The 15,602-nt window shown below is 44.6% G+C and overlaps 2 long non-coding RNA genes across 2 annotated transcripts in view; one reads left to right on the forward strand and one right to left on the reverse strand.

Annotated features, from left to right (window-relative positions):
- Positions 1 to 15,602, reverse strand: part of LOC146062565 (uncharacterized) — a 158,318-nt gene that overhangs the window by 42,093 nt on the left and 100,623 nt on the right. The window lies entirely within an intron of this gene.
- LOC146062563 (uncharacterized) lies at positions 9,717 to 15,526 on the forward strand. The gene is made up of 3 exons (XR_014471394.1): positions 9,717 to 9,809; positions 15,156 to 15,268; positions 15,432 to 15,526. It is a non-coding gene; the product is annotated as an uncharacterized LOC146062563 (long non-coding RNA).

A 15,602-nucleotide genomic window follows, 5' to 3' on the forward strand; every position in this document is an offset into this window, starting at 1 on the left:
GCCGACTCCTGCTCGCAAACTGAAATTATTTTGTGTAAGTGTAATTAGTGGTGTTTATGTTATGCATGGGGGTGGGGATGGAGGGATGGAGGGGTGGGGGGTGCTGTGTGATTATTTGCACTGACACTGTTCTAATAACAGAGTTTAATAAGGTCCGTGCTGTGCCAGAGGTACGGGTGTAAGCTGAGTGACGTCAGCTAATTTATTCATTGCACTGCCAGTACATTCAAATATGGAAGTGCTTTTTGTGGGGAAGTGTTCGGGCCTAGGTGCGGCACCTATGAGCGGCAGCCACTGGCATAACTACTTAACTACTTCTGGGGCACACACATCTCCCTGTCTGCCGTAGACACTCCCCCCAGTCTGCCTGAGATCACTCCTCTCCACTCCCACCCCCAAGCGCACCCAAGATCACTGTCTCCCCCCCCCCCCCCAGCCCGCCCGAGATCTTTCCCCCAACCGAACAATAAGTAGGCGGACACTGATCAGCAGTGTCTGCCTACTCCTTCCCTGTCAGCAGCGGCGGTGAGTGGGATGTATAACCAGCACCCTGCCCGCAATCACTCTCACCTGCCCCCGGTAACTCACCCAGTCATCAGTGGGAGCCCCCGACGCCACCCATCACCATATCATATCATCCGAGGCACATCATCCCCCACACCAGCAGCCTGCACCGCATCCCCACTGCTGCTATCATCCAGCAGCCGGCCCCCGTAATCATCACCCGGCAGCCAGATTCCCTCCCTGCGATTACCCGGCATGTCTCTTCATTCACAAAGCTCTTCAGAACATGGTTCTGCACAACGCCTGCAATGTTGCTCTGCAGACCTTTGCGGAGCTCAGGTCTCCTATTCTGTATTACTCCTCAGAACAGGTTTCTCTGTAGCGCTTATGTTTAATCTCTGCCGTGTTTAACAAATGACACTGAATTATATTTCCCCTTATTCTACAGAACTCGGGCCCCTCATTACATTGCTCTGCACTACTCAGGATCCATAACCCTCTGCAGAGCCCATGTCTCCCTTCCTTCTTTTTTTTAGAAAAATACTTGGATTTATTTGGTGCAGTAAATTACGGCCAATTCCCAACAGTCTAGTTGCAGAAAGTAAGTTTTGCTAATAATTTTGAGAAATAGCCATGGGGACAAGTCAATCACGCAAAGATTCTTTCCACCATCAGGCGACTTTAATTTACTGGCTTGTACATACTTATTTACAATTTATTACTACAGTACACAGCAATTGCTTTCAAGATAGTATTCAAATCAGGAGCTCCCCAGAGGGGTATGGATAATGAGGTCGGCAGTGTCTAGGTGACCACCAAAATGTCGACATTTGGAAAGAGGTTGACATAAAAGGTTGACCCAGAAAAGTTCGACATGAGATATTTTCTTTTTTTCAATGCCAAGGTCGACACCTAACACCTGTACCACATACCCCTACCATTCATGCCCGTTCCCAATTGTTATGCACCTAGATGGTATTGTATGAAAAAATAATGTAACAGTATTAGCTCAGATCTTTATTTTCAGGTAATTTTACAAAGGTTAAGATAAAGGTTAACAGGGTTTATTATATTACAACAATCCAGTTTGACAATATTTAAATGTTACATTTAACAGTTGGTTTTGCACAACTAATAAATTATTAAAATAAATAACTAAAATAACAATATTACTCTAACATTAAACATCAAGTCTTTTTCTCTTAATTGCACAATTTAGCTTTTTAAGGGAAATAGCTACTGTATTATGTGCACATAAATGGATCTTCTCCCTGTATTCACTTTATAATACTGAGTTTAACTTTTAATGTTAATTGCACTGACAACTCTGTTTATAGATCCTTTCTGCTGCTCTTGCCTGCTGCTGTATTATATCTCCTAGTTTAATTAGCAATGAATGTCCTGTGGGGCCCTATAATCAAGCTGCAAAGTCGGCTTCCCTATACCAAGTCTGTTCTTAAGCCCTAGGGAATAATTTCGGGTCCACCCCTATTGCCTTTCAGGGGTTTCCGGGGCTTGACTCACTCACTCTATTTGTGGAATAGAGGGGCTCTGCGTAACTGCGCACTACCGGCCTCATTCAGCTAGGCCGGGCCTATGATACAGCCCAATTCTGTTGCACCTCTATGGGATTCTTGACCAGCAGGACAGCGCTGCTTCCTGATGGGGACAAACACCGGACAACCGTGCTGCATCAAAGGGAGTCGCCTTTTGGTAATTCTTGCCACATTTGGTGCCTCTGCAGCTCTCATGACAGCGCACACCCCTGCTCTGTCTCTCTCTCCTCAGCAACTGCTTAAACTGTCACATGCAGCTCTGCTTTTTAACCCCTCTCATCCTGGGCTTGTGGGGCTCTCACTCTGCCTGTGATCCCCCTTCAGATTAACTGTCACTTATCAGCCTCCCCTCTCCCTTCAGGAGATTGGTACAGCCCACAGCCTTGTAGTGGTGAAGTTTCTCCATCAAGACAGTTTGGGATTAACCCACCTCCCCTCCAGAAGGGGTTTGTTATATATTACTAAACTCTCCCTCTATGAGGGGATTGAATCCCTATATGTTCCCTCTGTGAGGGAACTTCATCAAATAAATACATTTTACATACTTATTATAATATTTTGCATTTCTGGGATGTCACAATAAAACCAATAAAAATATCACAAAAAACTATTGTCACCTTTTTAAGTGTCAACCATTACCAAGTCGGCCTTTTCTCTATCATCCATTACCCCCCAGAGTACATCATTATCTCAGGGTAACAAAAAACACAGCTTTGTGTGCCAGGAAGACCCAACAGAAAACCGCATGAGGAGGCCACGTAAAAGTGGTATAAACAAGCCAGTACATTAAGGTCATCCGCTGGCGGACAACCTTCAAAGTGTTAGGTAAACCATAGAAAGCTAGGAAAAAAATATATATATTCAACGCACTGTAATTTTCCATATCAGCTACGCGTTTATAGCCATGAGAAAATATACCTGTGCAACATCGAGGAGGACACGGAATTGGGGAGTGCAAATGTGGATTATTAAGCAAGATTACTATAGGATCTGTATTACATGTTCCTAGCACAGCAATAATATAAAGTATCAGTACTATTCTGTGCTCTAAACTTAATCCTTCTATGTATAAACTTACAAAGCCCATAAGTGTGAACAGTCGTGGGCGTGAGGTTGTGTAAATGTGAAAATTTAGTGTACAAGATTGGTTACCCCGTAAAACAATGTTTGGCATCCACAGGGACAGACATTGGTTACACAGATTACTATTTGTTCACCAGTAATTTCCTGATCCCCCACTGTTATCTAATCTGGACATGGAAGGGACATGATCAAACCACAGCAGCACGGTTAATGTGTCGGCTTAACCCTAGAGGTATAGTGTTCAAGCAGGTGGCGAAAGGATCAGCTAAGCGCCAACACCACTGTGGTCCTCCTGCTCAGAACCATCACCACAGACTAGACTAGAAGAGTCAGCCAAGGACCAAGGCGACTCTACATTTGGTGTGTCGCTGAGGGTGTCCTCACTGTCCACAACACAAACTACATTTTATGCCGGCCACACATCAGAAAGATATCGTTCCAAGCAGCCAACTTTTGGCTGGTTGGAATGATAATCTTTCTAGTTGTCACGACCACTGGACACAAGCGGTGCTTACCAGTTCGGGTCCAGCGTCGGTATCTTAGATCCCTTCATGTTGGTACCGGCTGGAGGAGTCCTGCAGGTGTTTCCCAGTGGCCGTGCCTGTCATCGCCTGCCTAGCATTGTGGGTCTCCATTCCCGGGCGCCATGTTGGCTTGGCCCTGTGTCTCACAGTGCGCCGCCATCTTCCCATGGCCGCCCAATGGCTTTCACTCTCTCAGTTGTGCTCATCCAATCAGGAGCTAGCCCGGGAGATTTAATCCCTCACCTGAGACTCGGCAGACGCCAGTGCTTCGCTATCTCTTCCCAGGAGGTAACCTGTGACCTGTGCTTCCCAGTGTGCTGCTGAACCAGCTCCTGCTTCCAAGATCTCCCAGTGTGTACCGGCACCAGCGTTTCCACACCTGTGTGCTTCTGAGCTCCTTGCTTCCAAGTCTCCCTGTGAGTACTTGCACCAGTGTCTCCGCACCTGCATGCTCCCAAGACTGTGCTCTATCTCCCAGTGTGTACAGGCACCAGCGTTTCCACACCTGTGTGCTTCTGAGCTCCCTGCTTCCAAGTCTCCCTGTGAGTACCTGCACCAGTGTCTCCGCACCTGCGTGCTCCCAAGACTGTGCCTTATCTCCCAGTGTGTACCGGCACCAGCGTTTCCACACCTGTGTGCTTCTGAGCTCCCTGCTTCCAAGTCTCCCTGAGAGTACCGGCACCAGTGTCTCCACACCTGCCTGCTCCCAAGACTGTGCTCCATCTCCCAGTGTATACCAGCACCAGCGTTTCCACACCTGTGTGCTTCTGAGCTCCCTGCTTCCAAGTCTTCCTGAGAGTACCGGCACCAGTGTCTCCGCACCTGCCTGCTCCCAAGACTGTGCTCTATCTCCCAGTGTGTATCGTAGAAACATAGAATTTGACGGCAGATAAGAACCACTTGGCCCATCTAGTCTGCCCCTTTTTTTAAACCTGTTACCTCAAACCATATTTGATCCTTATTTTTTTGTAAGGATATCAATATGCTTATCCCAAGTATGTTTAAATTGTACTACTGTATTTGCGTCTACCACCTCTGATGGTAGGCTATTCCACTTATCTACTACTCTTTCTGTGAAAAAAATCTTCCTCACATTTCCCCTGAATCTTCCTCCCTCTTGTTTCAGTGCATGTCCTCGTGTTCTGTTGCTCCTTTTCCTGTGAAGAATGTCTCCCACCTGTACCTTGTTAAAACCCTTGATATATTTGAAAGTTTCTATCATGTCCCCCCTTTCCCTTCTCTGCTCTAAAGTATACATATTGAGATATTTTAGTCTTTCCTGATACGTTTTGTGATGTAGGCCATGCACCATTTTAGTTGCTCTTCTTTGTACAGTCTCTAATGTATTTATATCCTTCTGGAGATATGGCCTCCAGAACTAAACACAATACTCTAGGTAAGGTCGTACCAATGACCTATACAGAGGCATTATTACTTCTTTCTTTCTACTGCTGATACCTCTCCCTATGCAACCAAGCATCTGACTTGCCTTCTTCATTGCTTTGTTACATTGCCTACCTGCTTTTAAGTCCCCTGAAATAGTGACACTTAGATCCCTCTCTTCCTCAGTAGTTTCCATTATAGTGCCATTTATACTATATTGAGTCTTTGGATTTCTGAGACCCAAGTGCATCATTAAACTGTAGTTGCCATTCTCTTGACCATTTCTCTAATCTAACTAGATCCTCAATCATTTGTTTTTCCCCTCCTGGTGTGTCTACCCTGTTGCATACCTTTGTGTCCTCTGCAAAAAGGCACATTTTACCCTCAATTCCATATGCAATATCACCAATAAAGATATTAAAAAGCATCGGTCCAAGTACAAATCCCTGGGGTACAACACTTGTAACCTTTCCCTCCTTTGACTGTACTCCGTTTACTACAACTCTCTGTTTTCTGTCCTATAACCACGCTCTTATCTACTCAACTATCTTAGAATCCAATCCCAAGCTTTCAAGTTTATTTAACAGTCTGCGATGTGGGACAGTGTCAAAAGCTTTACTAAAGTCTAGATAAGCTACATCTACAGCCCCACCTTGATCAATTACTTTAGTCACCCAGTCAAAAAAGTCAATAAGATTTGTTTGACATGATCTTCCCCCAGTAAACCCATGCTGTTTTGGATCCTGTAAATTGCTGGTTTTGAGATATTCTACAACTCTTTGTTTTAAGAGTGTTTCCATCAATTTCCCTACTACTGATGTAAGGCTCACTGGTCGATAGTTGCTTACCTCTTCCTTGCTTCCACTTTTGTGCAGTGGGACTACATTCGCTGTTTTCCAGTCCTCTGGGATTACTCCAGTAGCTAGTGACTGGTTGAATTGTTATTGGTTTTACCAGCTCCCCTTTAAGCTCTTTTAGTATCCTTGAATGTGTCCCATTAGGCCCCATTGATTTATCCACTTTCATTTTTGAGAGTTCTGTGAGGACTTTCTCCTCTGTAAATGTACTTGTCTCTCCCTCAGTTTTCTGACTATACTTGCAACTTAACTGTGGCCCCTTCCCCTCTCTTTCAGCAGTGAATACTGAGCAGAAATAATTATTAATATTATCTGCTATTACATTGTCCCCCTCAAGAAAACTTCCACTCTGTCTTCAGTCTAATTATTCCACTTTTTGTTTTTCTCCTTTCACTTATATACCTAAAAAAGTTTTCCCCCCTTTACCCACTGACTGGGCGATTTTCTCTTCAGCCTGTGCTTTTGCACATCTGATTACCTTCTTAGCCTCCTTCTGTCTAACAAGATACACCTCTTTGTCCTCATTCTTCTGCGTCTGCTTAAATTTCTTGAAGACCAACTTTTTTGCTTTCACAATACTTGCTACTTCTTTTGCAAACCACAATGGCTTTCTTTTTCTTGTGTTTTTCCTAACTCTTTTGACACAAAGTTCTGTTGCTTTTAGAATTGCACTTTTTAATTGTTCCCACTTATCATGCACTCCTTCCAAGTTCTTCCACTCTGCCAAAGAATCCCTTACAGAGTTTCCCATCTCTACAAAATCAGCCTTCCTAAAATCTAACACCTTTGTTTTTGTGTGCGATGAGTCAGTCTCTGTCTTTATTTTGAACCATGCTGCTTGATGGTCACTGGATCCCAGATTTTCACCCACATTTATGTCAGATATTCTGTCACCATTTGTAAGTATTAAGTCTAATATTGCGTCCTCACGAGTGGGCTCCCTCACCAATTGCTGGAGGGATGCTCCTTGCAAGGAATTCAGCATGTCCCTACTTCTGGTGGAACTTGCAACAGGTAGCTCCCAGTTTACATCAGGTAGATTAAAGTCTCCCATGATTATCACCTCACCTTTTAATGCCATTTTATTGATGTCCTGCAATAGGCTCTTGTCTAGTTCCTCTTCCTGACCTGGTGGTCTGTAGATCACCCCTATACGAAGAATCGCCTTCTCCCCTGTTTCTATGGTCACCCAAAGGGCCTCCGTTTTTTCTTCAATACTTTGTATTAAGGTAGTCTTTATATTTTTTTTCACATATATTGCAACCGAAGGCGCGCGCCAAAAATGTACACTGTAATGTCCATTACACTTCACACACCCATTTCATAGTGTACCACATGCCGTTATGCCCAATACACATTATACCCAGGGCTTAAAGTGAGGGGGAACGGAGTGGAACTGAGTTCCACCACCTCAAATGGTGAGGTTGAACATTTTAACCTCCACATTGGCTCTGCACAGTAATTCTCACAGCAAAGCATTCTAGTCTGCAGGGGGATGCCAAATAACCTACCACTGGCCCTGTCGCTAACCAATGGGGGGAGGAGAGGGGATGTAATTAGGTGGCATAGATAAATGAGTTCCCCCACCTCTGCATGACCACTTTATGCCCTGATTATACCAAACACTGTAATTCCCATTACACATTACGCCACACACCATAATGCCCATTACTCCTTGTGCCTCATGGCGTGATGTCCATTACACATTGCGCATCACACTGTGATGCCCTTACACATTATGCCTAACATCGTGATGTCCATTACACCTCACACCATGATGCCCATTACACCTCACACCATGATGCCCATTCCACATGATGCCACTCTATAATGGCCATTGCACATAATGCCACACACCATTATGTCCATTACACATGGCAGGGCCTGGCAAATTTCTGTAAAACAGGGCCGATCGGGACAGTGTGCACCGAAGGCGCGCACCAAAAATTGACACTAATGTCCATTACACTTCACACACCCATTACATAGTATACCACATGCCATTATGCCCAATACACATTATACCAAACACTGTAATGCCCATAACACATTACACCTCACACCATGATGTCCATTACACCTCACACTGTGATGCCAATTACACATTATGCCACACACTGTAATGCATATTACATATTATGCTGTGCTGCTTACCTACATGCTTGTTGCCAGGGGTTTCTTGTTTGATGCCATGGGTTTGATGCTTGTTGCCATGGGCTGAGGGTGGGGTACATGTTTATTACCCGTGACTGCAGGTGCACAGCACACCATTCTCCCAGAATCTTCCTTTCCGCATAGTGGTGGGTGACCTGACAGAGGCATGACGGGGCAGGGACTGAGCTTTGGCAGGGTTGGGAATAGCAGAGAAGGTGGCAGCCACAGGTTTCCTGGTAAATTTGCATATATAAGTGTGTGTGTGTGTGTATAAACACACACACACACAACACAGTTGGAGGCTTCATCAAAATATATAGTTTATGTACCTTTTTTTAAATGTACTCTCAGCAGCATATGGTATCCAGTTGTCAGCAGCACTGCAGCCCATAACATCTGTCATTCACTCAGATAGGCCTGGAGATAGAAGTTGGGTGGCTGTGCAGTGAAGGGTAGCGTCTGGTGCTGCCGGCACTTGACATGTGACATCAAGCAGACTCTGTGTCTTATGTCTCTGCAGGGGAAGGGGGGGGGATACTGGTGCATCCTGCTGGCTGCTGCTATGCTCAATCCATCTACTGAGTGTGCTGAGGAGCGTGGGGGTGAGTCGCGTGTCTGTAGCTCCTGGAGTCATCAGACTGACTCCGCAAGGACCATGGGAGGAGGGGCTGCTGCACTCCTTTTGGCAAGCGGACATTTTTGTTAGGGGCACTATTAGCAGTAACTGCGCCGCAGCCCCTCTGTCAGTCACAGACACAGAGCACGCGCTCCAGTGCTAATGCGGGCAGGCAGGCAGTGTATTTCAGCCCAGAGGTGCTGACTAAAGGCTGCCCCGCCCCCTGCTGATCTACAATGGTAAAGGAGACTGCCGCCGGCTCTGGGGGAATGTATACCTGGCTTAGCGGCGCCCCCCTCACCCGCCAAGCTTTCCGCGCTGCACAGCTGTGGAGCACAGGACTACTACGCTGTCAGAGTCCACACGCTGCCGTGCTCAGAGTCAGCAGCAGCATACACTAGTCACCGCGCCAGGGCTGAGGTGAGCGGGACTGTCAGTGTGGCTAGGGGCTGAGTTCACACGCTGCCGCGCTCAGCGGCATACACTGTCAGCGGGCAGGGAGGGACAGTAATTTGTCAGCACCAATTAGCTGTGCAGGGCGGGCAAAAACGGGCAGGGCGGGATTCGGCGAATTGTAATGGGGCAGGGCGCAGCGCCCTGTGAAATAAGCCTAGCGGGAACACTACCACAAAGCCCTGCACAGCACCGCTACAATGCTGCACATAATGCTACCCGCAATGTAGTGGAACCCACCTTTGGGGTGCTGAAAAGCAGATTTCGGTGTTTGGACAGGTCAGCAGGTACACTGCTATACCACCCTGCCAAAGTGGTTTTGGTTGTCCAGGCTTGCTGCATGCTGCATAACATAGCTTTGGGTCAACCAAATTATGTAGATGTGGCGACTGCAGCAGTCGTGCAGGAAGCTCAAACTACTGATGTTGTAGTGCGAAGTACACGGAGGGGGGTTGTAGTTCGTACACAGATGATCCTGCAGCATTTCACAGGTAATTTTTGTGTGTACAATGAATAGTAAAGGGGAACCTGTAACACACATACATTGTTAACATTACATTTTTCCCTGTCCATTTAAATGGCCCAGAAGCAGACCAACAATAATGGCCAACACCTGCAAGCTACCCCACCACAGCATACTTTATGCCTGGCAACATGATAACACCTATAACAATGTCAAGTAAGTACTGTAGTTTTCTGTGTGTAAAAATGTTTGCAAATACAAATTAACATAGGCTTAATGGATGGAGGTGACATGGATCATTGATCTGAGGTGGTTGAAATGTAGCAAAACAAGTGGCGCCTACATACAGTATGCAATTCCCAATGCTTATCCTCTTCAAATGTGACTATTTCCTTAAAATTCCATGACAAATAAGCACACACAACCCAAAGTCCCGTGGCTGCTAAAATGTCAGTAGTTGACAATACAGAATAGAACAGTGTGGGTAATCATTTGTAAAGAATGACAACAAGTTTGCTGGATGCAAATCATTTTTACTCGCTGAAACATTTAGGCATAGCCCATACCAGTTTGTACTCCACAAAAATTATTTCACCTTCAACAACCGCTTCTACATCCAGGGGAGAGGCACGGCGATGGGGGCGGCCTGTGCGCCCACATACGCTAACCTCTTCCTTGGATGGAGGGAGCGGGAGTATGTCTTCCATGAGAACAACCTCATGTACGAAGGTTTCATAACCTTGTGGATGCGTTATATTGACGATGTTCTCATGATCTGGAACGGCACAGAAGAAATGTTACAGAAATTCATGGATCACCTAAACAATAACAATCTCAATCTCAGACTAACGTCGGATCATAATAACACCAGTATAACCTTCTTGGACCTGAGGATATATAGAGGAAAAGGAAACATGATCAACACTGAGATATACAGGAAGTCAACAGCAACCAACAGCCTATTATACAACACCAGCGCCCATTTTCCACCCACCATTGCCAATATCCCCAAAGGGGAATTTCTAAGACTGCGACGAAACTGCTCCAGTGAGGAAATATACAAAAACAACTATGAAGATCTCAGCAATAGACTCCAACAAAGAGGATATTCAAAAAGATCAATTAAGAAGGCACGAGAGATAGTGGCTAAGACTGACAGGTCACAAATGCTCTTTAAAGAAAATGAACCGGTTTCAACAAAAGAAGACTCAACTATACGATTTGTTGGTAACTTCTGCACAGAGTGGAGAGAGATCAAACAAATTATTCAAAAACACTGGCCGATCATTCTGAGTGACACTGACCTAGCCCAAAAACTCAACACCAAAGTTGATATGAGCTGGAGAAGGGCACCAAGCCTCAAGGACCAACTTGTGCATAGCCATTATTCTGGCCCTAAAACCAAGAACACTTTCCCTTCAGGTAGCTATCCATGTGAAGGATGCAAAGTATGTGCATACATAAAAAAGGTCACAGTAATCAACGACAAATATGGACAAGCAATTCCCCTCAATGGTTATTTCAATTGCAAGAGCAAAACTATAATTTATTGCATCATGTGCGACTGTGATACTCTATATGTTGGAATGACCAGCCGCATGCTGAAACAAAGAGCCCTCGAACACCTGGGTAATATACGCAATGCCCACACCGATATCACCAAAATGAGACAATTGACTACCGTGGCCAGACATTACTATCAAAAACATGGAGGCAAACCCGCGAGTTTCAAAATCTTCGGCCTTGAACAGATTCATCTCGGCTTAAGGGGCGGAAACCTTAATCAAACACTTCTCCAGAAGGAGGTCAAGTGGATTTTCCGTCTAGGGTCACTGGCCCCACACGGCCTCAACGAAGACATTAAATATGGAGCCTTCCTTAAATAATTCCATACTAACCCCATTTTCTAGCTAAACTCTTGGTGTTCCAATACAGCAATAATATCACCAACCTCCCCATGAACATTCCACACACTTCACACACTCAGATAATTATAAACAGCACTCCAGTGGCACCCACATAGATACTCACACACTCACTCTACACAAGACCACCCCCATCACCATTTTCACCAGCAGCACCACCACTTTACTAACCCCATCTTCTCAATGCATCAACACGCCACCCACATCACTTCCCATCACTTTTCCTGAATTAACCCAACATTTCCCCATTAAAAAATACAACATCCCAGGCACCATAGCACCCACACTGGGCCGGTGATAGGTCGCTTTCACCATTCACTCACACCACCACTATATAAAACATCTTCCCCATATAATACCCTCATCGTCAAATATTATTATTATTTGAATTAATTCGCATACTCAATATATATCATTATTCCTCACCTTTTTATATTCACCCATATATTCACCCATAAATCCATCTCCTCCCAGCTTATTGGACCCCAATATTCCTCTTTTAATAACCAGCAACCAAAATGTAACAATAAACAAAAAATAAAAACACTTAAAATAACAAAATCAGGTGTCGACACATTGGTCGACATATTAACTGTACTGTGAGTCAACCAGCCATTGTTTTATTACATAGTAAATGGGACTATTAGCACCAGCAGAGAATAAATCACTGTTAATACAGTTAACTCTCCACACTCTCACGAATCTAATATTCAGGATCGATGAAAAACAGCAGACACGCTGAACATGGAGAATCAACAGGGTGACATCATCAGAAACAGATCAATACCATTCGTGGACTCTATAAATTGAACACTCCCACTCATTGGGTAGTGGCGATGTCAATCAAACGTTAAAAGAAGATGATTGGATCCACATTTCCATAAGAGTAAGGGCACTCGCCCTCAACCAAAATGGCGCATACTGAAGAAGCCAACTCCGGCGAAACACGTGTATTTTGTCGGACCCCAGCAAGAGCAGCAGCGGCGATTTGTGCCCACCAGCTCTCCCACCAGCCTGGACACCCCAGCCCTCCACACCGGACCCCCGAGGGCCCCCCACATCAAAACGCCAGGACCCGGCGTCTCATGTACCGGTGTCCCCTGTCAGCGCTCAGCGGCAGAGTGACACATAGGTTATAACAAACGCACAATTTTGTGCTCATTTATCCAGGACATAAACTTGTTCTCCATATACGCTGAACCTTCCTGATTAAGAACTGCCAATATTACTGGTAACAGCGCCGGGTCACGGTACTTTTCTTTCCTGCAGCAGCCCTCATTGAAATATTTCTTTTGTTACAAAGTATGAATGACAGTATCTATATACCAGGACAGAGTAACAATAAGTTGCTTATTTGACTCCATTTTTCTCAAATGACCCATGATTTCTCACTAATGGCTGTTACATCCAATTGCCTGAATACAGGTGAATAATTATTCTGTGACAACACTATCCCCATTGTGACTCAGCCCCCTCATAAAATACCAAGAATATCCTAACAAACCTCCATAACTTTTACATACTTCAACAAGTCTTGGTAATATAAAAAAAAAACCCTTTTCTACCTCCCCTTCTCTCTGTTTTTTTCACCCAATTCCTCACCCACACCATTTACCTCTCCCACTCACCCTGCCAATCCCCTCTATCCCCCCGTTTTTCCACCTCTTTCCCCCTCCCCCCCCCTTTTTCTTCTTTTTTACTAATTTTCAACTGCTCCTCTATTGTTATTACCTCTGTATCTTAAAGGGCACCCACGGCTTACGATGATGGTAAATCTCTGTTTCAACATACAGTTTGTAATTTACCTATACCGGTCTCCGTTACATTTGAAATATATATGGTATATAGGGCCTTATTTTGGTTCATTCTTTCTGACAAAATCCTTCTTAGATGGACAAAACCATGTGCACTGCAGGGGGGCAGATGTAACATGTGCAGAGAGAGTTAGATTTGGGTGAGTTATTTTGTTTCTGTGCAGGGAAAATACTGGCTGCTTTATTTTTACACTGCAATATAGATCTCACTTTGAAGTAAAACCCCACCCAAATCTAATTCTCTCTGCACAAGTAACATCTACCCCACCTGCAGTGCACATGGTTTTGCCCATCTAAGAAGGATTTTGTCAGAAAGAATGAACCAAAATAAGGCCCATAGTTAGCTATAAATGCTCTAACTGCAGTTAACCAGGCAATTGCAGAATGGGAATTTGGTCCTAATTATACCACCATACCTCACTGGAACTGCCCAAAAACTTCCCGAACTTGGAAGCAAAGCAGTGAAGGGCCAGTTCAGTATTTGAGTGGGAGACCCCTGAAGAAACACTGGTGTGGTATCTAAAAATTGGACAAATTTATTCCCCAATTTGATTGCACTTGACACGCCTACTGCATATGCAATACAAGCTATAAATACTAAAAAGCTCCGCTGCTGGGGCAACCGATATCCCCCAAGGCAATTCCAGCCATTTAATTGAGGGATACAAACCATTCAACTTCGCCTACAATCACATTGTGTATATATACCAATGATGACAAGGAACTAATGCGCTTGATGGAGAATAACGTGTGAAAAAGCAACTAGAGCTAGCACACTACATTTTATAAATTTAATTATAGATTCTCTTCTATAAAATCTATCTGTCTTTCCATTCTATGTAACGGCTCTTGTTACCCTATTTTAAAAAGGATCTCAATAAAAGTAAATTTTTAAACTAATTTCACATTTACTAACAATAAGAGTGCGCCCACAAAGCTCATTTCTTTCTTTGGTTTGCTTCTCCCAAGTGAACAAAACCCCCTACTCAGTTACAATACTGAATTTTGGGGCGCACCACCAATCAATGACTATCAGAATTTACTATAGATAGTCCTCCACATTGGTTTCTTGACTAATATCCTATTACTTTCCCTGTCTGTGCGGGTTCAACCACACCCCCCTACCATAGCCCATACCATATAAAAATTTTACATGAACATTCACTGCATGAGTGAAGGGAAAAAAGAAAGAACATGATACACATGTAAATGCAAACAACATTATTCATTTTTGAATACAGGACGGGTATTAGCACCCTTACCACTAGTGGCACCACCACCCCTAGTACGGACACTACGCTGTGGGGGAGTAGTGGGGGACCCATTCATGGGTGTGGAGGACACACTACTACTTTGGGTAGATGTGGTTTGGTACTGACCTAACAAAGTAGTTGCACTGAGGATGAGTTGCGTTTGTAGGGCCATCAACGCAGTTGTTTGCCCATTAATAGCTTGGGTCTGTTCAACCATATTGGCATTTAGTGCTCTAAAATTAGTACTTTGGCCCTGAATGGCTTGGCCAATTTCTGCTAAGCGTGTGTCTAATGTGGAGACAAGACGAATTTGTGTCCCTACATTAGCACGCACACTTTGAGAAATTTGTCTCATTTGCAGAGCTATGTTACGCACATACCCCTTAACGGTTTCTAGTTGGGTGGTCTGCACCTCCCTAAAAGCTATTTGTTTCCCCTTGAAAAGATGGATGGATTACGCCAACTCCTCCACACTAGTGGGGGTTTGGTGGCTGCAATGATTGGGGGCTGCTGCCTATGTGACTGCGTATAAGGGGGCCTCATTGACTGGGTGTGCTTGGTTTTGTGCAGGTTCCAACGATGGCACCGTCTCAAGGATGATTTCACTCATGTCGTCCATATTTTGCATGGGATCCGTAGGTTCAGGCATCCGTTGTGAAGGTCCTACAAATGAGAAAAGAGTGGTAAGTATGCTATGCAGATTGGTGTATGGTGGGTCATGTTACCTTAGTTGGAATGGTTAGGTGTTGCTCATGCATTATGCATTGGCACTGGCTACTGTGGTGGGGACAGCCATGTGTGAAATGTGCAATGTGTTTGTGTAACAGTAGGATATCTCACCTGCAGACTGGACAGTGTGAACAATCGGATGTGGCTGATGTTGCTCAACAGCAGGCTGGGACTCCAGAGATGGAGCTGTTTGAAAGAAGAAGACATTTTCCATAATGATCATTTGCACCTAACTGGTACTTTTTCAAATATGCTGATAAAAACTTTACCAAAATCAAACTTTTTTAT

Source organism: Crinia signifera, chromosome 3, assembly GCF_055691185.1.
Source record: "Crinia signifera chromosome 3, ASM5569118v1, whole genome shotgun sequence".
Taxonomy (NCBI): Eukaryota; Metazoa; Chordata; class Amphibia; order Anura; family Myobatrachidae; genus Crinia; species Crinia signifera.